A 25,739-nucleotide genomic window follows, 5' to 3' on the forward strand; every position below is an offset into this window, starting at 1 on the left:
CTATGCTTAAATTTTTAAAATCCTTAAATATTTTTTTTATATATATTTTTTAAAATAAACATGTAAAATTTATTTCCAGATTTTTTTTTTTTTTTTTTTTTTTTTATAGTACGCGTACCGTAAGCTCACGGTAAGCGTACGGTTTACGCAACGTCCGTAATCTATCTACGCTGCTTGCGTATAGTTACGTACTTTGCGTAGCCGCGCGTACTGCGCGTGGGACGCGTGCGCGCTTACGCCACACGCGCACGTTACGCGGAAGTGCCGGGGAGTGACTGTTATGCGCATGCGCGGAAGCGCGTGTCTTTTTTACGCGCATGCGTACTTTTTGCCGTAAGCGTACCGTAAGCGTACCGTAAGCGTACGGTAGGTCATGTGATCGTGAAACACAACTTTTGATTGGTTGAAACTACTTTCAGTTCTAGAACTCTCCTACACCACACCCATTCCCCTCATTTCTGCTTGTGATCCCTTAGGAGAAGGAGCTGGTTTGTCTTTGGGATACGATGGCAGAACAGCAGAGCCCTTCTGAGAGTGAGGCTAGCACCAGCAGCACTGTCTTGAGGCAGAGAGCGAGGAAAGTAAAGCCTTCTTATGTTTGGGATTATTTTACTTTTCCAGAAGGCCAGCAAAAGGTGAATGCACCCTTAGTTACTTGCAGGCTGTGTCAGCGTGTACTTTCTAGAGGTAATCCTGACAGGAAGTATTCCTTTGGGAATCACACCATGAAGAGACACCTCCAGGATGTACACAGAAGGACACATGGTCATCTTTTTGGAGGTAACTCTTCAGAAAGACGAGCCAGTACATCCACAGCAGCTCAGCCTGGACCATCATCTGCAGGGCTGACTCCTTCTTCTGCAGGTCAGGTGAGCCCTTCATCTGTGGGGGGAGAATCTCCTTTTGCTGGCCCTCTGGAAATTAACCCTCGGTTTGCGAGGGTTGAAGTACGGTGCGCCACTTGTCACGATCTAATTACTTATAGGGAGACCAGTGTTTCCCTGGTGAACAGTAAAATAGATCAGCACACTTGTCGTACCGTCTAATATTCCCAATCTTTCTTTCCTCTGTCCCTGCATGAACACAACGGTTCTTTTAAGAGCCAACCTTATCTTTCATCTTTTTTTTACATATGTTTTTAAAAACTTTTTTTTATTTTTTTTTACCGTACGCGTACGGTGCGCGTACCTTTTTTTTTATTTTTAAAAAAAAACACTAAAAATCATTTATCACATTACAAGGTCCTTGAGAGACTACAATTATTATTATTGACTTACCATACTCACTCAAAAAAATATTTATTCATTTGTTTTTTTAAAAAATAGTTTTTAAAATGGTTGTAGTTTCCGAAAATTTTCTATATCGATCTGAAAAAAAAGAAAAAAGTATTAATATTTTTAAACCATTTTATAATACAGTACACATATTTACATTTTTTACCAAAAAATATTTTTGCCTTATTTTTGCTGTTTTCAGAATATATTGCATTTCACTATAAATTGTGAAAGCAATTGCATTCATCATTTTACAGCGGGCAAAAAAAATTAACAATCTCAAAGATTGTATTAAAAAAGCCCAGAATCTCTTCTCACTTAAACTTATCATTACAGAAATGCATATTATTCTAAAAAAATATCATCTAAAAACAATACTTTTTTCTTTAAAATACCGTCTGATATGTTTGTTTCAGAAGTATAATCACAATATTATATCTCAAATAACTCCAAAATACATCTGATTTTATTTCCTTTAGGCCAAATAGTATTTTTTTTTTTTCCTGGAATAAATTTCCAAGGGAAATCCATTAAAATTCTAAAGTTTAATTTGTCCAGATCTCACCGATTCTCTGTAACATTTTGGTTCACGAAAATTTTTTGAATAATTTATTTAGTCCACAATAGAATTGCTTACTTTTCCACATGGCCAAATAGTAATTTTTTAAATCATTTTTGAAAAAATTTCCAATGGCAGTCCAATAGCATTCCAAAATTTAAAATGTGCAGAAGTTACCGATTATCTCTAAATTATTGGTTTTTCAAAATTGCATTAAAAATTAAAAAAGTCCACATTACAATTGGTTATCTTTCCTTTAGGCCAAATGATAATTTTAAAAATATTGTGAAATCACCAGAGCAAGACGCAATAAATCTCTGCCTATAATTCTTCTATGCACACAGAGTCATGTTTTCACATTAGTGCCAAAACGAAATTTCTTTGCCAATTTCAAAGCACACTTACTGCTCTTTTTTTTTTCGGGCCAAGTGAAAATCTCTTTTTACAATTTGAAATCACTTTTACAGACTGACACATTATGAAACCACTATTTTTGATTTATTTAATTGCACGTGTCCAAGCTGGTTTTTTTTCAGACCACCACCATGTGCATTCTCTGTGACTGCCTACACTCCAGCAAGGGCAACCAGCCTTAGTGATGCTGAATGTATTTGCATTACAGACTTAAACCTGAAAACCCCACTGGCTTGTAAATACTGTGCATGACTATACACGGCAAGGACATGGGTGTGTGCTAAGCCTCTGCTTCTTCCCCCAATAATTCGCTCCCCCTTTCCATCTAATGCAACTGTGAAATCACCAGAGCAAGACGCAATAAATCTCTGCCTATAATTCTTCTATGCACACAGAGTCATGTTTTCACATTAGTCCCAAAACGAAATTTCTTTGCCAATTTGAAAGCACACTTACTGCTCTTTTTTTTTTCGGGGCAAGTGTAAATCACTTTTACACACTGACACATTATGAAACCACCATGTGTAACTACAACAAAAACAATTCCCATTTCTATTATTCATTTCTTAAGTTACCACATACATCCCCTCTTAAACTGTAAACTCACCTTTAAAATTAGTTAGTTGTGAAAGAAATGTGACACTCAAACAGCAAATTATCAGAGCCAGGATCTCTGTTGTGTTCACCTCTCTCCTCTCAGCAGAACCAGATAATGGCAAACTTTCCCTCTATTTTTCCACACATATACATGTAAGTTTCAAATCTCAGTGCTTCCCCCTTTTTTTCACATGTATTCACACATTTCTATTGGTTGAAAACGAACCCTTTTCCAAAAGTACCCTTCCCCCAACTTGACTTCTGCCTAGTACCCTTCCCCCAACTTGACTTCTGCCTGCTACCATAGCAACAGCTCATGGAACACTGCTGTGTGCAGTTAGGTCAGAAGTTCGACACACAATGTTTCAATTCCACAGAGCAAGAGTGCTTGACTTTTCAAACCTAACAGCAAATCCATAGTACTGTTCTTTGGTTACACATTTTTTTGTACCAATACAAAACATGCTTCTATTAATTTTCACATACAGCCTAGTTTTTATTCTGGAATGGTATGAAACAGCCAATCAGTTCTTTTTGTTTTAAAAAAATATGTATGCCTCCATTTCCAAACTGTCTTTCTTTTCATATTGCCATTCTACTGAAAGACACCTCCTGAGTGCATCCAGTTCTCCTTTGAAGATGTTCACAGTGTGGATTGTAGGGCACAGCTATGTCTTCTGGAGTGAAAAGTTTGCAGAGAAAACAGATATGGTGAGAGACCTTGCTTTGCCAAATGTAGACATTAAATGGATTGGTCAGAGAGGGTTAAAGTGGCACCAATTGATGCCATTGGTGAAATCCTTCATTCAAATCCAACACCCTGACCTCATAATAGTGCACTGTGGTGGCAATGACCTAGGCACTTTGACTGGGGTAGGTCTGGAAATGCTTATGAAGGACACCTTTGCACAACTGTTTACACTTTTCCCTAAAACTGCCTTTGTGTTTTCCAACATATGCCAAAGGCAAAAATGGAACTGGTCCAATCATTTCTGTCCACAGATTGACAAAGCAAGAAAGCACGTCAACAAATCTGTTTCTGCTTTCCTCCGTGACTATGGTATGGGTGCCATTTACCACAACAACTTGCGTTATGACATGCAAGACATTTATAGAGGAGATGGTGTGCACTTCAATGATGAAGGGAACAGAGTCTTCCTCTTGAACCTTAGACTCTGCATCGGTACTTACTTGTAGGTACCACTAAAAAAATGACTTCATAAACACAACAGCTCTTTTTAGAGCTCCCTAATTTCTAAACTCTTAAATCTGCTTTTCATTTATTTTTTTTTATTTTTTTTACCGTACGCTTACCGTAAGCTTACCGTACGCGTACCCCGTGATTTTTTTTAAAATCAATAAATGTTTTTTTTGTACTTTTCTGTCCTTCTTTGACCCCCTTACAATTGTTAGGGGGTCTGTAACTCTCCTCATTGCCCCCTTTCCTTGTTTTCACTCTTTTTTTTCAGAGTGAAATACACAAAATGGCGGCCGCCGCTTCCTGGTTTCGGCCGATTCGAATGTTTACTAAGATCTAAGAGCCAATCAGAATCGCGCTCGCGCACGCCACCGTACGCTTACCGTAAGCGTACGGTAAGCGTACCGTAAGCGGGCTCAGATATATATATATTGATTTAAAGGCTATTTTCTCAGAATCTACTGAACAGATTTACACCAAACCTACAAAAGGCACTTCCTTGACCTAGGGACTACCTCTCTGCCAAATTTTGAGTAATTCTGTTCAGCCGTTCGGGCTGTAGCTCGTTCTAAAGGTCCTATGGAAAAATGCATGGGAAAAACGCGTTTTGGGACCCCCCTTTTATCTCAGCCCCCGCTTGACGGATCCCCCCGAGACTTTCAGGGTAGGAGCGGAGCGTAGCGCCCCACCTATTTTGAGAAATTCGCGAGGATTCGTCAACCGGCGCCAAAGTTATTCAAAATAGAATGTTGAGGTTTTCCTATGGAAACGTGGTCCTAACTATAACTACCTACTGGCGACCGCCAGTAGGTAATATATGTATATATATATATATATATATTCACTTAAAAAACCATAGGTTTCACACATGTTATAGTTAGCTGGACATTTCACTCGTAAAAAACCAACGAAATTCCCCCGTTATAGTTAGTGCTGGCAACTATAACTCACGCTACCGCAATCCTCTGCTGATGACGTCAGATATTACATCACTGTATCTAGACACCTATTTACCCATGTCTTCTTCCATTAATCTTTAGCTATACATATATTCCTATTATTTATTTTTCAGAAAGACACATATGTCATCAGTGATGTAATATCTGACGTCATCAGCAGAGGATTGCGGTCGCGTGAGTTATAGTTGCCTGCAATAACTATAACGGGGGAATTTCATTAGTTTTTTACGAGTGAAATGTCCAGCTAACTATAACATGTGTGAAACCTATGGTTTTTTAACTGAATTTGCAAGGTTTTTTAAATGCTAATTCGTAACTATAACGTGTGTGAAACCTATGGTTTTTTCAGTGAATATATATATATATATATATATATATATATATATATATATATATATATATATATATATATATATATATATATATATTCAAAAACCCCATTCCTGACCTCCTGCTTCAAGGTAAGAGAAATTGGAGATGGCACAGCAGTCAGATGGTTATCATCTCCGTGTTTATTGGTTCACCAGAAAACCGAATGGCTAACGCGTGTCGGCCTTTGCCATCAACTGGGTCATAGAATATACATGTCTAGCCAACATTTAGAGTGCCCATAACCCAATTCGTTTGTCATTGTTTTTTGCATCAGTCAGAAAGACTAGAACGTGTTACAAACAGTTTTGTTGTAATCTGTCATATTGTTAACCTTCAATTGTTTGTATACATGTATACAACAAATATATTACAAAAATATTATATTTATATATTTTGATTTTTTGTCATATTAAGTTTTGCATCTATTCCCAGAAGATATTTCCTGTCTAAAAATATCTGTAAAGTACAATATGAAAAAAATGAGTTTATATCCTAGAATTAACAGTGTGACAGTTAATAAAACATCTGACAATCTTAGTCTTCCATTCAAAAATGTATCTTTTGTAAGCAAACCATTGTTTTTCAATCATAATTACTAACAATGTATGATCTTTCAAATGCAAAAATTTTCTCTCATATATTGCACATTTTTCTGTTTGACTTATACTCCTATGGTCTCCATAAAGTATGTAGATAAATCGACTTGACAACAACGCCCACAACAGCAAGGAACTTTTCAACATCGTCAAGGAATTTTCCAATCCCTCGGCCAACTCCAACGACATCACCCCCTCTCAAACCCTCTGCGACTCCCTAGCCTCTTTTTTCCACAACAAGATTGCAGACATCCACAACAGCTTTGACAACCAACCCGGAAACCAACCCACCCTACCATCTGCTGACCACCTTCCCCCCGTGAACACCCTTAACGCTTGGAACCCAATCTCCACTGAGGACACCATCCGCCTGATGAATTCCATCCACTCAGGATCCCCCACAGACCCATGCCCTCACCACATCTTCAACAAAGCAGACTCCGTCATAGCACCGCACCTCCGAGACGTCATCAACTGCTCCTTCAACTCCGCTACCTTCCCAGAAGACTGGAAACACGCCGAACTCACTGCCCTTCTGAAAAAACCAACAGCGGACCCCACCGAACTCAAAAATTACCGCCCCATCTCGCTTCTTCCATTCCCGGCCAAAGTCATCGAGAAAGCCGTCAACAACCAGCTCGCCGCTTTCCTCGAAGCCAACAAATCCCTCGACTCCTCACAGTCCGGCTTCCGAGCCAAACACAGCACTGAGACCGCCCTCATCGAAGCAACAGACGACATTCGAACTCTACTGGACAACGGAGACACAGTCGCCCTCATCCTCCTCGACCTCTCTGCAGCATTCGATACAGTCTGCCACAGCACCCTTCTACAACGCCTCAATAACATCGGAATCCAAGGAAAAGCACTTGAATGGATCACCTCGTTCCTCACCGGAAGAACCCAGAGAGTCCGCCTTCCTCCATTCAAGTCCGAGGCCTCTGAAGTCATCTGCGGCGTCCCTCAAGGATCCTCACTCAGTCCCACCCTCTTCAACGTATACATGAGCCCCCTCGCGGCCATCGCACGCCGACACAACCTCAACATCATCTCCTACGCGGACGACACTCAACTAATCCTTTCTCTCACCAATGACCCTAGCACCGCCAAAACTAACCTACACGAAGGAATGAAAGAAGTTGCCGAATGGATGAAACAAAGCCGTCTGAAACTGAACTCAGACAAAACTGAAGTCCTCATCTTAGGTACATCCCCCTCTGCATGGGACGATTCCTGGTGGCCTGAAGCCCTCGGAAAAGCACCCATCCCGACAGACCACGCACGGAACCTAGGCGTCATCCTGGATTCTTCACTCTCAATGAACAGACAAGTCAGCGCCGTATCCTCTTCCTGCTTCAACATTCTTCGCATGCTCAGAAAAACATTTCGCTGGATCCCCCTCAAAACAAGGAAAACAGTTACCCACGCTCTTGTCACGAGCCGACTGGACTACGGAAACACCCTCTACGCGGGTACTACCGCAAAGCTCCAGAAGAAACTCCAACGAATCCAAAACGCATCAGCCAGGCTCATATTAGACATCCCTCGCAACGAACACATCTCTGATCACCTTAAAGACCTCCACTGGCTACCCGTCAATAAGAGGATCACCTTCCGACTGCTTACCCACGCACACAAATCACTCTACGACATCGGACCAGATTGCCTCAACTCTCGACTGTCCTTCTACACCCCCTCCCGCCAACTACGATCTTCCAGCCAAGCCCTCGCCACTATACCTCGCATCAACAAGACCACCATGGGAGGCAGATCCTTTGCATACCTGCCTGCTAAAACATGGAACTCACTCCCCGCCTACCTTCGCCTCACCCAGAACCACCTAGCGTTCAGAAAGCAGCTTAAAACGTGGATATTTGACAAATAACCCTCCTCCCCTTCCTAAGCGCCTTGAAACCCTCTGGGTACGTAGTGCGCTATACAAATTCTATGACTTGACTTGACTTGACTCGTGCTTATCTTAAAATAACCATATCTAAGAACATAATATATCATAAGAAAATGTAAAAGTCTTTTTTTTAAGAAGATATCAAAAACTTTTTAATTTTAAGAAAATGTTTTAGTCAATCAACAAATCTATAAAAGATCTATTAGCGGAAAAATATTCCAAATGATTAGATGATGGGTAAATATATATATGTATATATATATATATATATATATATATATATATATATATATATATATATATATATATATATATATATATATATATATATATATATATATATTGATACACGCTGTTATTCCCTTGTCGTATTAACAGCAGCCTCGGACACATAGAAGCTTTTTCAAAGCAGTGATTTATTTAGCAGACAAATAGACCAAGCAAAATGGTCAGACCTACGGTGCGCTCTTGCTGCTGGTGCGGCATATAAGGGTAGACCACACCCCCAAAGTATTGCTAGCAAATGGAGAAAAATTATGCCGCACTCATAGGAGTTTGAATAAAAGCAAATTCCGCCTGGCAGGGCTCCGTTTCAAAAGAAGAGCCTCATTGTTTACTAAAGGTGAAGCTCGAATCTTTGGTTCTAGCGCACCGATGCGGCCCGTGAATAAAAGGGGAGAAAGGGTCTAGGAGTCAGCATAGAACTTAACAAACAAAGAAATGTCTTATTAAATAAGCAAGGATTACTTATGGGCAACCAAGCACTTAGCATAATAGAGATATGCACTTAGCAAGAACTACACATCCCATAATGCCCTGCATCAGACAAGAAGCACGACATGAGCAACAGCTGCAAGCAGTAACCATCTGAGGAGGTCGTAAGACGAAACGCGTCATGGAACTGTTAAAATCAGCTGAAAAGAAGCCGGTGCAAGAATAAAGAATTGTTTTTATTTAAACTCCTGGGAGTGCGGCATAATTTTTCTCCATTTGCTAGCCATATATATATATAAATATATATATATATATATATATAAATATATTCACCAGCTCGGCATGGGTGGCACTGGCTAATCCTGTGCTTATAACTTTACTAGAGAAACAGATATTTGAGGTGAGCAGATTCAGAGTGTCAGTGGTATTGTAGGATGCTCCATATAAAGGAACTGCTCTCCACCTAAACTTGGGAACAACCCTGATTTCCCTGCTTATGTTTTTTGCTTAATTTATGCAGCACTCTACGCCTGAAAGGGTTGTGTCTTGACTTATTCTGTATGCTCCTTTTGTCTGGACAGAGCTATACGGTATACCTCTCTGATGAGCTCTAACTGGAGTAAAACACGTTTCAGGTGTTGCTTTTATTCATTCCAGGTTGGCTTGGATGGTATTTTACCAATCCAAAGCTGTAATAAAGTGCCTGGAGAGGGAAAGGCTTTTGTTATTTTTCAGCTCGGGCCAGATGGCACTGTGATAATGCTATGCTTAACTACTTTGCTGAACAAATGGCTAAAGGCTTAGTCACTTTGTAGCTCGGCGCGGATGGCACTGTGCTAATCCTATGCTTAGAAACTCTGTTAGGTAAACAGACATGTAAGGTGTGCAGATTCAGAGTGCCGTGCTGTTTTAAGGTGCTTTATACATAGGAGCGGCTCTCCACTTAAACTTAGGAACTACTCAGAATGTCTTGCTTATTGTTTTTGCTTCTATCTATCTATCTATCTATCTATCTATCTATCTATCTATCTATCTATCTATCTATCTATCTATCTATCTATCTATCTATCTATCTATCTATCTATCTATCTATCTATCTATCTATCTATCTATCTATCTATCTATCTATCTATCTATCTATCTATCTATCTATCTATCTATCTATCTGTCTGTCTGTCTGTCTGTCTGTCTGTCTGTCTATCTATCTATCTATCTATCTTATCTATCTATACACATTAATTCAGATATGGCATTAGTTTAATTACCTGCCTTCCCTACAGCCATTACATTTCTATGGAGGTGTGTTTCAGTGCCAGCAATTGGCCATATGTGGTGCTTGACTAAATCCAAGGCTGGGCTGGAGGGCATTTAAGCCTGTTTTACAACATCATGGCTGTATTTACTTTAGAAGTGTATTTTGTGAATCACAATGATCTTACACTTTGTGGATGCGTGTTATTTCTATTAGAAGACCTCCCTTCAAAAGCCCTCCTATTTTTCTCTTCACCCCACCCATTTTTTTGTAGTTTTACCTCATTCCCCCCCCCCCCCCCCCGCTCTCTCTCACATTATCTACAAAACAGTACGCTTAGATGTGCGGTAATCTCCCACAGCAGAGAAGAGATCGCTGCAGACAAAAGACAGGAAAAGCGAAAAAGTGATCTGCACCCATAGGTTTGTGAAGTGCATTTTGTAAGACGTATGTAGTACTACTGTGGTACTGCTTCACACACTACAAAATGCAATTTGTGAATGGGATCCTAACTGTATACCGAATGTTATGCATATTTGTCCAAGGGTGTAATAGCTATAACCAAATCAACAAATGGCTATTCTACTGACAAGATATGCTAAATTTCCAATGAGAGCTAAAATTGGAAAGTACATCTTTTTTTACTTTCCCACTACTTTTTTTTACTTTACACAGAACTGAATGACATTTGACATGTAAAGCCCTTGCTAACTAAGCTAAGCAACTGCCTAATGCAGTGCAGATCCATCCGCAGGGTCAAAGGTTATATGGAAATCAAAAAACGCCGTTTCAATGGAACGTGCGGCTGAGCCATAACTACACAGTGGCGCCTGCCACAGTGTCATATTTTGTTACGTTTTATTATCATTTTATCTGAATTGATTGAGATAGTTCATAGCTGTAACATATAAGTTTGAGTCCCATACTGAATGTATTTTCATGACAATCTGGTCAATAAAATAATAAACGTGAAAAATCTGTTGAAAGGATTTGTAGTAATATTTCTCAAATTTGTGGTAAGCAGCTACCCTGGTTGTCTCCTCATTTATCTTTTAGAATGTGTTTATCTTTGTGATGCTCTGACAAATGATAGTACATGCTATTGCCCAAAGCCACACTTTTTGCCAGTTGGCTGGGTCCACAAATTCTTGACTACAACCACAATCCCTTGAGCTTTGTTTTTTATGGAAATGTCTTGTATTTGTGGGCCGAAGATTCAAGTATCTGTAGTCTTTATTTTGTAGATCATGTTAAAAATATACATTGTGGTGCCAACTATGTTTTTATGTGCATTTAGTTTTGTTTCCATTTAGCACCAAGGTCATCTGAACAATGCATAATGTATATGTATGAAAGAAAGTGGTATTTGAACTCTAGTACACATGGTGGGTTGCATAAGCTGAGAGTGGGCCTAGAGAGGAACAGGAGAAATGAGGATTTGTGCGGTGACGTGAATGGTTTGGGAGCCAAACGGTGTGGTAGGTGATGCGCAGCGGCCAGGGTGGCTGACTCCGGAACACGGGGGCTCATGGTTCGATCCCCAGCACCGGCGGCAGGTTAGCCCAGCACCTTGTGACTCTGGGCAATAGCTTGCTTAATCTCCCTGACGGCCCCCAGGGCTGGGACACCCATCCGGGGGTAGCTGCGCGCATTTCAAATGCTGGTATTTATGTGTGCCTGCCTGTGCTTCATAATGTACCTGAGGGTATGCGTACACGTGTGTGTGTTTGTGTTTGCGGAGTGGCAGGTTTGTGGGTGGGTGGGTTTGCCTGTGTGCCTGCCTCGGTGTCCCTGTGTGTCCCTGTCTGTGTATCAGAGTGTGGCTCGGGGTGTGTTTATGTATGTGTTTGCTTGTCTGTGTTTGCCTGCCTTTGTGTTTGTGTGCCACCTCTGTACCTGTTTGTGAGCATGTTTGAGAGTTTCTGTGTCTTTGTGTGTCTGTGTTCCTGTTGGTGAAGTGGAATTCAGAAATATTGCACTAGTGTAACTGTGGCATCGTCAGCTGTTGTCTTGCTCAGTGCTAAACCAATGCTACCAAGTTGTGCTCGTCTCTGACGTCTAATTCCTCACTCCCATGTTCTGGCATGGGAGGCAAGCATTCTCAAACAACTTGCTCAGGTCTGAAAGTTTACATTTGTGTATCATTTTGAAGGTCAAGTGTATACCATCTCACGATTTTGGTTTCTGCACCAGTTTAGTCTTTAGTTTTGGTTTGTCCCATCATCTCCAGTGGATCCCTATTTATGAAATCATTTAAATTTACAATGTGTGCATGTGCGCTCTAGCTTTTATTTTCATGGGGTGCACAGGGATCCCCTTTGTCACCCACCTCTGTGACTCAAAGACTATATTTCTATGTTTCCATAAACAACTTAAGACTTCTGAGATGGGCTTGAATGCAGTTTAACAGCATGCTTTTGTAGCTAATGATGTGCCTGGAATTTTGAATGTGTGCACAATATATACCTCTTTTTGCTGCACTTTCATGCCTGCCTATGCGTGTGCTTGTGTGTGTGTGCATGAAGTATGCCTGTCACGTTTCTGGGTGCTCGTGTGTGTGCTTATGTCTTTCAGACTTGACTTTTAGTTTTAAGTTTTCGTTCTGAGGGAGATGTGTTCTAATTGCCAGTGCTGCGGGCTTTGGAAACTGGGGAACTAAGCTCAAGTTCCAGCATCCACTCAATATCCTGTGATTCTGGACAAATCACTTAATCTCTCCATGAATAAGAATAAATAATAAAAAGACCGTGACCTTGTGGGATGTAATCTGGTGCTCTTGTAAAGAGCTCTAATGCATCCAAGTTGTACTATATAAACCTGTAAAAATAAAATATAATACAATCATTGGCAAAGCCCTTAGGCCTCGCCTTTGGATTGCATCTCTAACATGGGGGAGGAAGCAACACGGAGGGCACATGTAGGAGGTGGAAGCAACACGGTTGAGGGGGCAGAAGACTTGGCCATTTAACTGAAATTCTCTGCATCTAGACGCCTGCCTCCCAGGCGCCGAGAGATCCCCTTGGGGATGATTTGTGCGCCATATAAAATAATAATAATAAAGAAGCAAAATGGAGGGCTTGGGTGAGGGATGGAAGCAACACGGAGGGGGTAGGTGGGGACGAAATCAACAATGAGGATGGGAGTAGGAGAAAAGAGACAGGTGAGAAAGTGGCGTGGCGCTGTGGGCCGAGGAACACAGAGTGTGGCGGGCAGAGAAGTGCATGAGGAAGACAGCTGGAAAACATATGCACTCTCATGGAGTGCTTGAATAAAAATAATTGGGCTTGGAAAGCGAGCAATGGAAGGACACACATAATGCGTTCATGCTCCAGATGTGGGCCAAACACAAGAAGAGGAAGGGAAGCACACACAAATTGACAAATAAGAAGCAAGCAAATAAGTGCAATAATAAAGCTAACCAATGGTACGCTATGTGCGGGCTTTAAGCCCACAGTAGTCTAAAAATATGTCTTGCAACAGACAGCCCATGTGCTGTGAGGTAGGTAAGACCTAAAAGTGTAAAATGTGTTACATTGCAATGACATCTGTGCCTGATAGCCAGTATTTCGGATGTTTTCAGTGTTCTCAAGCTAAATGATCTAAAAAGCAGTTACAATTTCACCTGAGCAATATATATGTTTAATGCATAACATAAAATGTCATGTTCAATAAGTATATATCAACAGTTAAAATGTCTTTTGGCTTGATCTCCTTGTCTGCCCATCATAAAAAAGTGTATCCAGTGTATGTCCTGATGACGCGCGTATACGTCATGTGCTGGAGACACAATTGGCACAAACGGAAGTACCACTCGCGTGTTTATTTATACAAGGTCTGGCAAACATCCGAGCAAGTGTCTGGCATATCAGGCAAATAAAACAAACTTTTTAAAGTATGCTTGCAACACATAATATTCAAATATAAGTAGGGGTACCCACACAAAATCCCGCCCATCTCATCCAAAAACACCCTAAAGGTTTCAGAGGTTTTGGTTGTTCCTCACAAAACTAAAACGTTTTTCCTAAACTGGTTGAAATGACACTTTTTGAAACAATTTATTACGGGAACAGTTAACATTTGAACAATTAGTTTATAGCAAAGCAAAAGAGAACAGTTACATTTGAGCAAAAGTGGTCATACCAGTGAGCAACACTAGATATAGAAATCTGAGGCCTTGTGGCGCAGCACAGCAAAGCTGACAAGGAGGGGCAGCCTAAGAGGGCAGGGGGTTCACAGAACTCGAGAAACTAGCCTTGGCATGCTGCGGGTACTTAGATGGGCACTGGCCGTGACTTTCGGTAATTATTAACGAAGGGCATTTTTTCTGCTCGCCTGACTTAAGAATGAGCTTCGTCAGGCGATGGCATGCGGGAAAAACACCGGAGCTCGGCATGAAACTCTCCCCCACCTGCACACGCCGTCCACCCAAGAGGAAGGAATGCCCAGCGGGTATCTGGCTGCAGCCCAGGCTGACAAGCCGACCAGCCCTTTTAAAGCCTACCCCCCTGCCAACCCCAGTTGGTTCCATACGACCTGTTTTCTGTCTATGAAACAATGCCTTCAAGCTCGCGCGCCTGCCTACACGCCCTTCACTTCTTTTTGACATGATTACCCTTTCAATAACATATACCTACCTGCACTATAATGTAGATAGAAGATGCCAGGCCAGCGCGCCATTTTCTACTTTTGAATTAAAGGTGGATTCGATTTGGGTCACTGTAAATGCTCAGGGTCAGGCAGCCATTGTTTTTTCAACCCTTGTGGACGCACAACGTGGCTTAACGGCTAGAGCGACCGACTTTGAAACTGGGGATCCAGGTTCGAGTCTGTCTGGAGGCTCAAACGTCCTGTGATTCTGGGCAAATAACTTCATCTCCCCGTGCCTAAAATGAACGTGTCCGTCTGTAATGTAACTGGTGTTCACATAAAGCGCTCTGATACCTTCGAGTCCAGTTCCCGCTATATAAAACTGCAACAAAAAAAATCTGGTCAATAGGTAAGCTGGTTTCGAAAAGACTTTAAAGGTACGTGACTGGCAACCAACAGATAGACATGCCCCGCCAAATTGTAATACAGCTCACACTAGTACACAGCAAAATCTGCGACAAATGAAGGTGGCTCACGTGGGCAACAGTAGAACGCTAGTGAAATAAAAGGGGTTAGTAGATGGAGAAGAGGCACCTGGGGGCAGCCAGGAGCATTCTTTTTTTAAAATTCTTTAATTTAACAAAAGCTCATTGCATCATAGCATGACTTGTACATCCTTAACACTGACGGAACCAATACATAATCAATTTCAATGGATGGTCATTCAATTACATGTATCATGTTTCTATCCCTGGGTCATTCCCTCCCCCCTGCTTCCGTAGCCTAGTAGTCTAGTATCCCCGGTATTTGTGCCAGGGTCCCCACACTTTGTTCCATTTGTGTGGGCAGCCCCTGCTTAGGAATATTCCGTTCTCCGCTCCTGCGCACTAGCCAGGAGCATTCTTACCCACACATACATGATGCAGACTTGCAGTTAGGTTGACCAGATTTTCAGAATCAATAACTGTGACAGACAGCCACTGACATAGAAAGGGGACTTAATGTTGGTCATAATAATGGTCATAGAATGACTACACTGAATACATTCAGACTCTCTTTGCTGAATATACATATATATATTACCTACTGGCGGTCGCCAGTAGGTAGTTATAGTTAGGACCACGTTTCCATAGGAAATCCGCAACATTCTATTTTGAATAACTTTTGCCCCGGTCGACGAATCCTCGCAAATTTTTCAAAATAGGTGGGGCGCTACGCTCCGCTCCTACCCTGAAAGTCTCGGGGGGTTTCTTCAAGCGGGGGCTGAGATAAAAGGGGGGTCCCAAAACGCGTTTTTCCCATGCATTTTTCCATAGGACCTTTAGACACAGCTACAGCCCGAACGGCTGAACAGAATTACTTGAAATTTGGCAGAGAGGTAGTCCTCAGGTCAAGGAAGTGCCTTTTGTAGGTTTGGTGTAAATCTGTTCAGTAGATTCTGAGAAAATAGCCTTTAAATCAATATATATATCTGAGCCAGCTTACGGTGCGCTTACGGTGCGCTTACCGTACGCGTACGGTGACGTGCGCGAGCGCGATTCTGATTGGCTGTTAGATCTTAGTAAACATTCGAATCGGCCGAAACCAGGAAGAGGCGGCCGCCATTTTCTCTCTCGCACTCTGAGTAGGGCAGCATAAATGAAGCCCAAAAATGGGTAAAGGGGCAGTATATTGAAATAATAATCACCCAACAATGATATACGGGCCCCCAAACAACCCACAAGGCCAAAAAAAAATTTTTTTTTTTTTTCGAAAAATCGCCGATTACGCTTACCGTACGCGTACGGTAAATTTTTTTAAAAAAAATCAAAAAGTATCCACACTCTCCCCACCCCATGTGCAAATGGTGCCCGAAGGGCACCATTTGTGCAAGGCTTATGAAACAATTGAAATTAATAAACAAAACATTTCACAACGATGCGCATAATATGTCCCCCATGTGCGCACGGTGCGCGAAGCGCATCGTGCGTACATGGCCCATCTCGCAGAATGTGGGCACGCGGTGCGCGCAGCGCACCGCGTGAACCGTGCGTGCATGGCACTAACTGCGTAAAGTGGGCGCGCGGTGCGCGAAGCGCACCGCGTGCTCATTGTGCGCGCACGGAACGAACTGCGTTAAGTGGGCGCGCACGCCACGAATGGCGCAAAGTAAGTTAGCATTTAAAAAACCGTACAAATTCACTGAAAAAACCATAGGTTTCACACACGTTATAGTTAGGAATTAGCATTTAAAAAACCTTGCAAATTCACTGAAAAAACCATAGGTTTCACACGTTATAGTTAGCTGTACATTTTACTGATAAAAAACCAATGAAATTCCCCCGTTATAGTTACTGTAGGCAACTATAACTCACGCGACCGTAATCCTCTGCTGATGACATATGTGTCTTTATGAAAAAAAAATATTTGTAATATATGTATAGCTAAAATTTAATGGAAGAAGACATGGGCAAATAAGTGTCTAAATACAGTATTAGCATCAGCAGAGGATTGCGGTCGCGTGAGTTATAGTTGCCTACAGTAACTATAACGGGGGAATTTCATTGGTTTTTTATCAGTAAAATGTACAGCTAACTATAACATGTGTGAAACCTATGGTTTTTTCAGTGAATATATATATATGCCGCACCAGCAGCAAGAGCGCGCCGTAGGTCTGACCATTTTGCTTTGACTATATATATATATATATATATATATATATATATATAAAAATATATATTTATATATAATCTACTGGCGGTCGCCAGTAGATAGTTATAGTTAGGACCGAGTTCCCATAGGAAATCTGAAAATTCTATTTTGAATAACTTTGGCGCCGGTTGACTTATCTTCGTGAAATTTTCAAAACTAATGGGGCGCTCCGCTCAGCTCCTACCCTGAAAGTCTCGGGGTGATTCGTCAAGCGGGGGCTGAGAAAAAAGGGGGGTCCCAAAACGCATTTTCCCCATGCATTTTCCCATAGGACCTTTAGTCGAAGGTACAGCCCGAACGGCTGAACAGAATTACTTGAAATTTGGCAAAGAGCTAGTCCTCAGGTCAGGCATGTTCCTTTTGCTTAAATGGTGTCAATCTGTTCAGTAGTTACTGAGAAAATCAAAAGTAAAATCACATATATATCTGGGCGGAGCCTAACCACACATCTCATCGTGAGATCTGATTGGCTGTCAGCACTTCATCCAAGAAGTGTTGGCAGCCATCTTGGGACCAATATACATGGTAGCACCTCATTAAAAAGCATTGCAGTTAATAGAAGGTTTTAAGACTTTAGTTACATTATAAATCATTTGTTGATGGCACCATACTCATTTTAGGAATTGTGGTGTGTTCTAAGGTGATTTTACCATGTGAAAAAGCCTTCTGCTGTGATATCATGAATCATGCTTGAGAGAAAACTATTTTCTCATGCTTTTCCCACAGAGGTTTGGAAGGTGATCTATAAGCTAAACTGAGAGCATATATTCTGTAAATTCACATTATCTTTCTCAGTCTTGTGAGAAGGAAGTCGGACATTCTCAGTAAAACATGTACATCCAACAAGGGCAGAGACTGTCAGTTGATTCCTTTGTGTTCTACTGCAGCGTCCCAGAGTGTTCTAAAGAACAACTAGAGCGCTAACAGTCCTACTTATGACAAACGTACGGCACACCTGAAGCCATCTTGGTTGGAATAAAGTGGTAACTCTTAAAACATTTAATTTAAAAAGGAACAAAATGAGGGGGTTCATTTTGCCATAGAAAGTATGATTAGTGCTGCAGAAAGAAAAATTAGGGCACATTTTGAGTGACTTCTCAAATCCTCTTCCATTTCATTAAAAAATTCTGACATGCAGACTGAAACATGCACTTTCAATACCAGCAGCAGACTTCCCTGGTGACCAGTAGCACTACTACAGTGATCTAATAAGCAACTAGAGTGCTAACATTCTGAATTTATGGCAAATGTGTGACACATCTGAATGCCTTCTTGATGGAATCAGAGTAAAAAACTGAAAGTATTTCCTACTGAGGAGACTGTAGTAAATGAAGAAATTAGGAAACATCATAACAAAGAAGTCTCCCAAAATGGCCACCAGAGACAAAAGAGCCCAAATGTAGCCCAAATATCACCCAGATGTAGCCCAAGTATAGCCCAATGACAGAATGTCCCAGAGTGTTCTAACAAACAACTAGAGCGCTAACAGTCTTACTTATGACAAAAGTATGGCACACCTGAAGCCATCTTGATTGGAATAAAGTGGTAACACCTAAAACATTTACTTTACAAAGGAACAAAATGAGGGGGTTCATTTTGCCATAGAAATTATGATTAGTGCTTCAGAAAGAAAAATTAGGGCACATTTTGACTTCTCAAATCCTCTTCTATTTCATAAAAAAATTCTGACATGCAGACTGAAACATGCACGTTGAATACCAGCAGCAGACTTCCCTGGTGAGCAGTAGCTTTACTACAGTGATCTAATGAGCAACTAGAGTGCTAACATTCAGAATTTATGGCAAATGTGTGACACATCTGAATGCCTTCTTGATGGAACCAAAGTAAAAAACTGATAGTATTTCCTACTGAGGATACTGCAGGAAATTAGGAAACTTCATAACAAATAAATCTCCCAAGATGGCCACCAGAGACAAAAGTGCCCAAATGTAGCCCAAATATCACCCAGATGTAGCCCAAGTATAGCCCAATGACAGAATGTCCCAGAGTGTTCTAACGAACAACTAGAGAACAACTAGAGCGCTAACAGTCTTACTTATGACAAAAGTATGGTACACCTGAAGCCATCTTGATTGGAATAAAGTGGTAACACGTAAAATATTTAATTTACATAGGAACAAAATAAGGGGGTTCATTTTGCCATAGAAATTATGATTAGTTCTGCAGAAAGAAAAATTAGGGCACATTTTGACTTCTCAAATCCTCTTCTATTTCATAAAAAAATTCTGACATGCAGACTGAAACATGCACTTTGAATACCAGCAGCAGACTTCCCTGGTGAGCAGTAGTTTTACTACAGTGATCTAATGAGCAACTAGAGTGCTAACATTCAGAATTTATGGCAAATGTGTGACACATCTGAATGCCTTCTTGATGGAACCAAAATAAAAAAAACTGAAAGTATTCCCACTGAGGAGACTGCAGTAAATGAGGAAATTAGGAAACTTCATAACAAATAAATCTCCCAAGATGGCCACCAGAGACAAAAGAGCCCAAATGTAGCCCAAATATAACCCAGATGTATCCCAAGTATAGCCCAATGACAGAATGTCCCAGAGTGTTCTTAAGAACAACTAGAGCGCTTACTGTCTAACTTATGACAAAAGTATGGCACACCTGAAGCCATATTGATTGGAATAAACTGGTAACACTTAAAACATTTAATTTAAAAAGGAACACAATGAGGGGGTTCATTTTGCCATAGAAATTATGATTAGTGCTGAAGAAAGAAAAATTAGGGCACATTTTGAGTGACTTCAATAGAAGATATTGCCCTGTTTAAACCAGTGGCTCTATGGAGAAGAATCTGGACTACTCCGGAATTAGCCCCATATGCTAAGGCTATCCTGGATGTCCGTTCCATCTTGGGTTCGGGAAACCTAGCATGGTTCAAACAAGTTAGATTGCTCCTGGAGTCCATGGGCTTGGGAACCTTGTGGTCTGACCCTGCTGATAATCCTTTCCCCTCTAAAAAACTATTTAAAAGTTTGTATTGGTCTCATATCCAGCAGAAACATTTTAGTCAAATCTCGGCTACCTCCTTGACTGGTATGTTCTTGGTGTGTAAAAGTGACTCCCTATTAGAAGAATATTGGGATACTATCTGTAAGCACAGTGACAGGAAACTCTATCACCAGCTAAGGGTCAGCTCCTTACCCATCAGATCATTTACTAAAAAATGGAAGGGGGAGGAGACCGAATCCTGTCACTGGTGTATCGATCGTAGAGAAACGATTGGACACATATTCTTTGAATGCCCAGCCTACGCCGCCCCAAGAGCAAAATGGCTTAAACCCATTTGCCGAAATATGGGCATTAGAGTGGGGTCAGTGGCCTTAAGATTACTGAGATATGACACGAGTGAACCCACCGTAATTGCTGTGGCCAAATTTTTAGGCTGGGTGTGGATTATTAGAGCAAGGTTAAGTCTCCCAAAATGGCCACCAGAGACAAAAGAGCCCAAATGTAGCCCAAATATCACCCAGATGTAGTCCAAGTATAGCCCAATGACAGAATGTCCCAGAGTGTTCTAACGAACAACTAGAGCGCTAACAGTCTTACTTATGACAAAAGTATGGCACACTTGAAGCCATCTTGATTGGAATAAAGTGGTAACACTTAAAACATTTACTTTACAAAGGAACAAAATGAGGCGGTTCATTTTGCCATAGAAATTATGATTAGTGCTTCAGAAAGAAAAATTAGGGCACATTTTGACTTCTCAAATCCTCTTCTATTTCATAAAAACATTCTGACATGCAGACTGAAACATGCACTTTCAATACCAGCAGCAGACTTCCCTGGTGAGCAGTAGTTTTACTACAGTGATCTAATGAGCAACTAGAGTGCTAACATTCAGAATTTTTGGCAAATGTGTGACATATCTGAATACCTTCTTGATGGAATCAAAGTAAAAAACTGAAAGCATTTCCTACTGAGGAGACTGCAGTAAATGAGGAAATTAGGAAACTTCATAACAAATAAATCTCCCAAGATGGCCAACAGAGACAAAAGAGCCCAAATGCAGCACAAATATCACCCAGATGTAGCCCACATGTAGCCCAATGACAGAAGTGTGCAAAACACTTATTTTTTGTGTATTTGCAGTTTTATATAGTGCAGACTTGTCAGGTATTGCAGTGCTTTACATGAGCATTGGTTACATCACACAAGATCAAATTCATTTTGGTTGTAGACTTGGGGAGATTAAGTGATTTGACCAGAATCACAGAATGTTGAGCTGAAGCAGAAACTCCAACCTGGTTCCCCAGTTGCAAAGTCTGCAGCTCTGGAAGTAACACCACATCCTCTCCCCTAGGTGCAACATTTAATCAAGTGATTAACTGGATAAAAAAACATAATGATTACAAATAATTTAAAAGTTCTTTGTCGCTATTTGAAATCTCAGAAAATATGTCCTCATTTTAGTTTTTTAGAGCACTAACCATAATTTTGATGCAAATAAGACCCTCTCATATATGTAATTTCTAAAGGAAATACTCTAGGTATTACAGTTTGGATTACATCAAGATGACGTCAGGCGTTCCACACTTTTGTAATAAATATAGAATGTTAGCAATCTAGTGGTTCATTGGGATACTGTTGAGAGGCAGAGGCCAGGGGCACGGACTCTGAAAATTGAAGTCAGGTAGGAGAGTGCAGATGCAACAATTTGACCACACTGGGCAGGCAGGAAGGGCAGTGGCAGCACAGCAGACTATGGAGGGCAGTGGAAAGGGGGGCAAGGGCAACAGACCAACAATACAGGACTGGCAAGAGAGGCTGTGGCAATATAATAGACCATTGTGGGCAGAAGGAAGAGGCAGTGGTAGTACAACCATACATGCCAACAGACCTGTTTCAGCCAGGAAACGTCCAATGTTTTTAAGCTCAAATGGGCTTTATTTGATCTGTCTCCTGTCTACAATCTCCTCTTTTTCAATGTAACTCAAAGGGGAAAATCAATACCCTAGTTTTTTTTCAAAATCTCCCTCTTACCAAGTTTAAAATGTTCGCACGTATGGTACATTGGATCATGGTAGTCAGGAGGGATTGGGGTAGGGACATGGACTCGGATAACAGAGGACAGGAGGGACATGGAGAGGTGCACCAAACTGACCCTACAGGGCAGGCATCAGGGGTTGCAGCAGCACAATACACCACACAGCGCATGCGGGACGGGAGTGCAGCACAACAATCCATAGAAAGCAATAGGGAGGGGACAGGACCATGCACATGGACAACAGAGAACAGAGGGGAAAGAGGCAATGGTAGCTAGCTGACCATAATGAACAGACAGGAGAGAAAGCTGCAGCATAACAGACCATAAAGGGCAGGAGGGACGGATCAGGGGCATTACAATGGAACAGACAAGCCAAGAGGGAGGGAATAGGGGTCTGCACATGGAAACAGAGGGCTGGGGGCAAGGGGGCAGGGCAGGAGCAGAAAGATGACCATGGAGGTCAGGCAGGTTGGGCACTAGAAAAAAGACACACCATGGAGAGCAACAATGAGACTATGATGGCATACACACAGACCATGAAGGGAAGGTGGGAGGGGGTCAGGGGCAGCTAGCTGACCACACAGGGAAGGTGGGAAGGGCCATGGCAGCACAGAAGACCATGCATGGCAAGCAGGAGGGTTAGTGGCAGCACAATGGCTATGATGGGGAAGAAGGAAGGTGCAGGGGCATGCACAAAGGACCATGGAGGATAGAAGGGAGGGTCAGGACCTGGGCACAGACAAGAGAGTTCAGGGGAAGGGGCCTCACAACAGACCGCGCGGGGCAGGCAAGAGAAGCAGTTGCAGCACAACAGACCAGGGAGGGCAGAAGGGTGTGGCAGTAAAATGGACCATGGAGGACAGGAGGAAGGGGATAGGGGCATGGCATGTGGCAGGCAGGGTGGAGGTGGCAGGGACAGGTTACAGTCATCTGACAATGCTAGGCAGGTGGGAGGGGAGGGGCAGCTCAACAGAACACTCAGAGTAGATAGGAGTGGCAGGTCCATGGAACATGGTGGGCAAAAAGGATGGAGCAGGGGTATGCACAAAGACATCGGAGGGCAGGGGGAAGAAGAATATGGGCAGCAAGCTAAGCACAGAGGCTAAGCAGGAGGTCAATGATGTGCCATAGAATTGGGCAATGGAGGGCAGGAGGAGTGGACTGGTACATCATGCTAAATGGAGGGCAGTGGCAGCACATCAGACTATGCATGGCAGGAGGGAGGAGGCTAGTCCATGGATTCAGACAACAGAGGATAGGGAGGAGGTGGATGGGGCAGCAAGCTAACTGTTCAGAGAAGGTGGGTATTAGGAACTGTATTGTTTTTAAAACGTGAGTCTGTGCGAACTACTTAAAATATGAACAAGTATGCAGCATAATCTCACTTTTATTCAGGAAGAAGAGGACGTTTGTGACTGTGACTCCGGGCTCACTTGGCAGAAACACCCCCTGACCCTCCACCCCCCATCGCAAAATGTAATGCTCGTGAAAAGGGTAGGTGGACGCAGTGTTATATAGAACATAGTCCTGAGAGCACGATTGAAAATGAAAACTAGATATAGTATATGGTATAAACTATGCACCAAAAAGTGTGATATAAGATGAACCGGGGCGTGAAATATAATATGCAATACATTGTGCGCAATGACAGATTCATTGGAGAGCGCGAGATAGCACAGGCACTAGCGCGTGCTATGCGATATGCGCCTTGGAGTGTAATATGCACAGGGCAGTGTTGTGTAACCTAACTAGTCTCTAAAGTTGTAATATAAAATATGTGCTGGGGAGTGTAACGTTGCATATGCACTGCGACAAAGATATGGATCCCAGATTGTAATATGTATGGCATAGCGCTGTGCGTTATAACATAGGCATCGAGGAAGGCACGTTAGATGGGGCAATATAACCCGTGTGAAGGCAAGTGTGGCATGACATATTCACGGGGTGGTGTTACAGTGCACATGGGCTAGAGAGTGTCATAGCATACGCACTAGCTGGTGGAATACAACGCAGAGGTGTGAGGCACTCGGCGGGCACTGGTGGGTATAACACAGCATTGGGCTCAGCCAGGAGCACGCTGTGACTCTCAAGTGAGGTTCGTCTCCTTTCCAGAGAGTAAAATAAAAAGTATTACACATCCGGCGGTGGATGTGTGTTTTATTAACCGTGAGGGGGTTTCTTGCATAGTTTGGTCGAATTTTTGTCGAATCCCCTTTGAATGGCTTGGTGTGCGTGTATATTAAATGTGCCCGTCAATAGCTACTCATGTTTGTATAAATAAACAACAAGGGTGTCTACTTGGAGAATACCCACCGGCGGGGGCGCCGGGATTAGGCACGGTAGGGCGTCAGACACGTCAGAGCTTCACTAGCGAAGTAAATACATTCCATGTGGATTCATTCTATGCATAGTCGCCTTTTAATGAATATCACGCAAATCGTCATGGTGATAGGGAAATACGGTTTGTCCAGCATGTCCTAGGTGTTTCTATAAATATATATATTTTTTAAATAATAAAAAACAAAGGCCGGCCCCGGGGGATAGGGTCCCCGAGGCCATAAGTGGCCTGAGGAGGGGGGCAACGCAGCTCCCCTCCTAAAGAATAAAAAAAAAAAAGGCCATGACCCGGGGGTTGGGGTACCCGGAGCCGATTAAGGCCTTGGGAGGGCCAAATTAATTTTTTTCAACAAAAAAGATTAGGGTGCAGGCCCTGGGAGATGGGGTCCCCAGGTCCAGTAAATTAGAAAAAGAAGGGGGGCCACACAGCCCTCCTTCTTAAAAAAATAAAATAAATAAAAGACCGGCATCGGGCCGGAGTCCATGCCCCCTCCTTGCAGCACTCTGCAAACGCGCCCCCTGGCCAGTTGTGAGTTGGGGAATTAATTCCCCTTCAATACTGAGGGTCCCTGAGGGCCAACTAGCCCAACAGGTATCTCCAGTATGCGCCAGGGAGCTGCGTTGCAGACAGGTGTTCTGAGGCCACGCCCCTTTTTACACCTCTATGCAACGCAGCTCTGTGGCGCTTACTGGAGGTACCTAGTGGGCTAGTTTGACCCTAGGGACCCTTAGGATTCAAGAGGACTTAATCTCTCAACTTAGAACGGCCACAGGGTGCGTTTACACAGTGGTGAAGGGAGGGGACGGGGCCTGAGGTGACGTGTGCAAACACGCCCTGTGGTGCGTTTTAAGTTGGGGAAATAATTCCCTTTCAATCCTGAGGGACCCTGGGGGCCAACTAGCCCACCAGGTGCTTCCAGTAAGCGCCACTGCTCTGCGTTGCAGAGAGGTGGTGCAGGCCGTGCCTCTTTTTACACCTGTCTGCAATGGCGCTTACTGGACGTACCTAGTGGGCTATTTTGCCCCTAGGGATCCTCAGGATTCAAGGGGACTTAATCTCCCAACTTAAAAAACGGCCACAGGGTGTGTTTACACAGTGGGGAAGGGAGGGGACGGGGCCTGAGGTGACGTGTGCAAACACGCCCTATGGCGCATTTTAAGTTGGGGAAATAATTCACCTTCAATCCTGAGGGCCGCTGGAGGGCTAACTAGCCCACCAGGTTCTTCCAGTAAGCGCCACTGAGCTGCGTTGCAGAGAGG

This window comes from Triturus cristatus, chromosome 4_2 (assembly GCF_964204655.1).
Source record: "Triturus cristatus chromosome 4_2, aTriCri1.1, whole genome shotgun sequence".
Taxonomy (NCBI): Eukaryota; Metazoa; Chordata; class Amphibia; order Caudata; family Salamandridae; genus Triturus; species Triturus cristatus.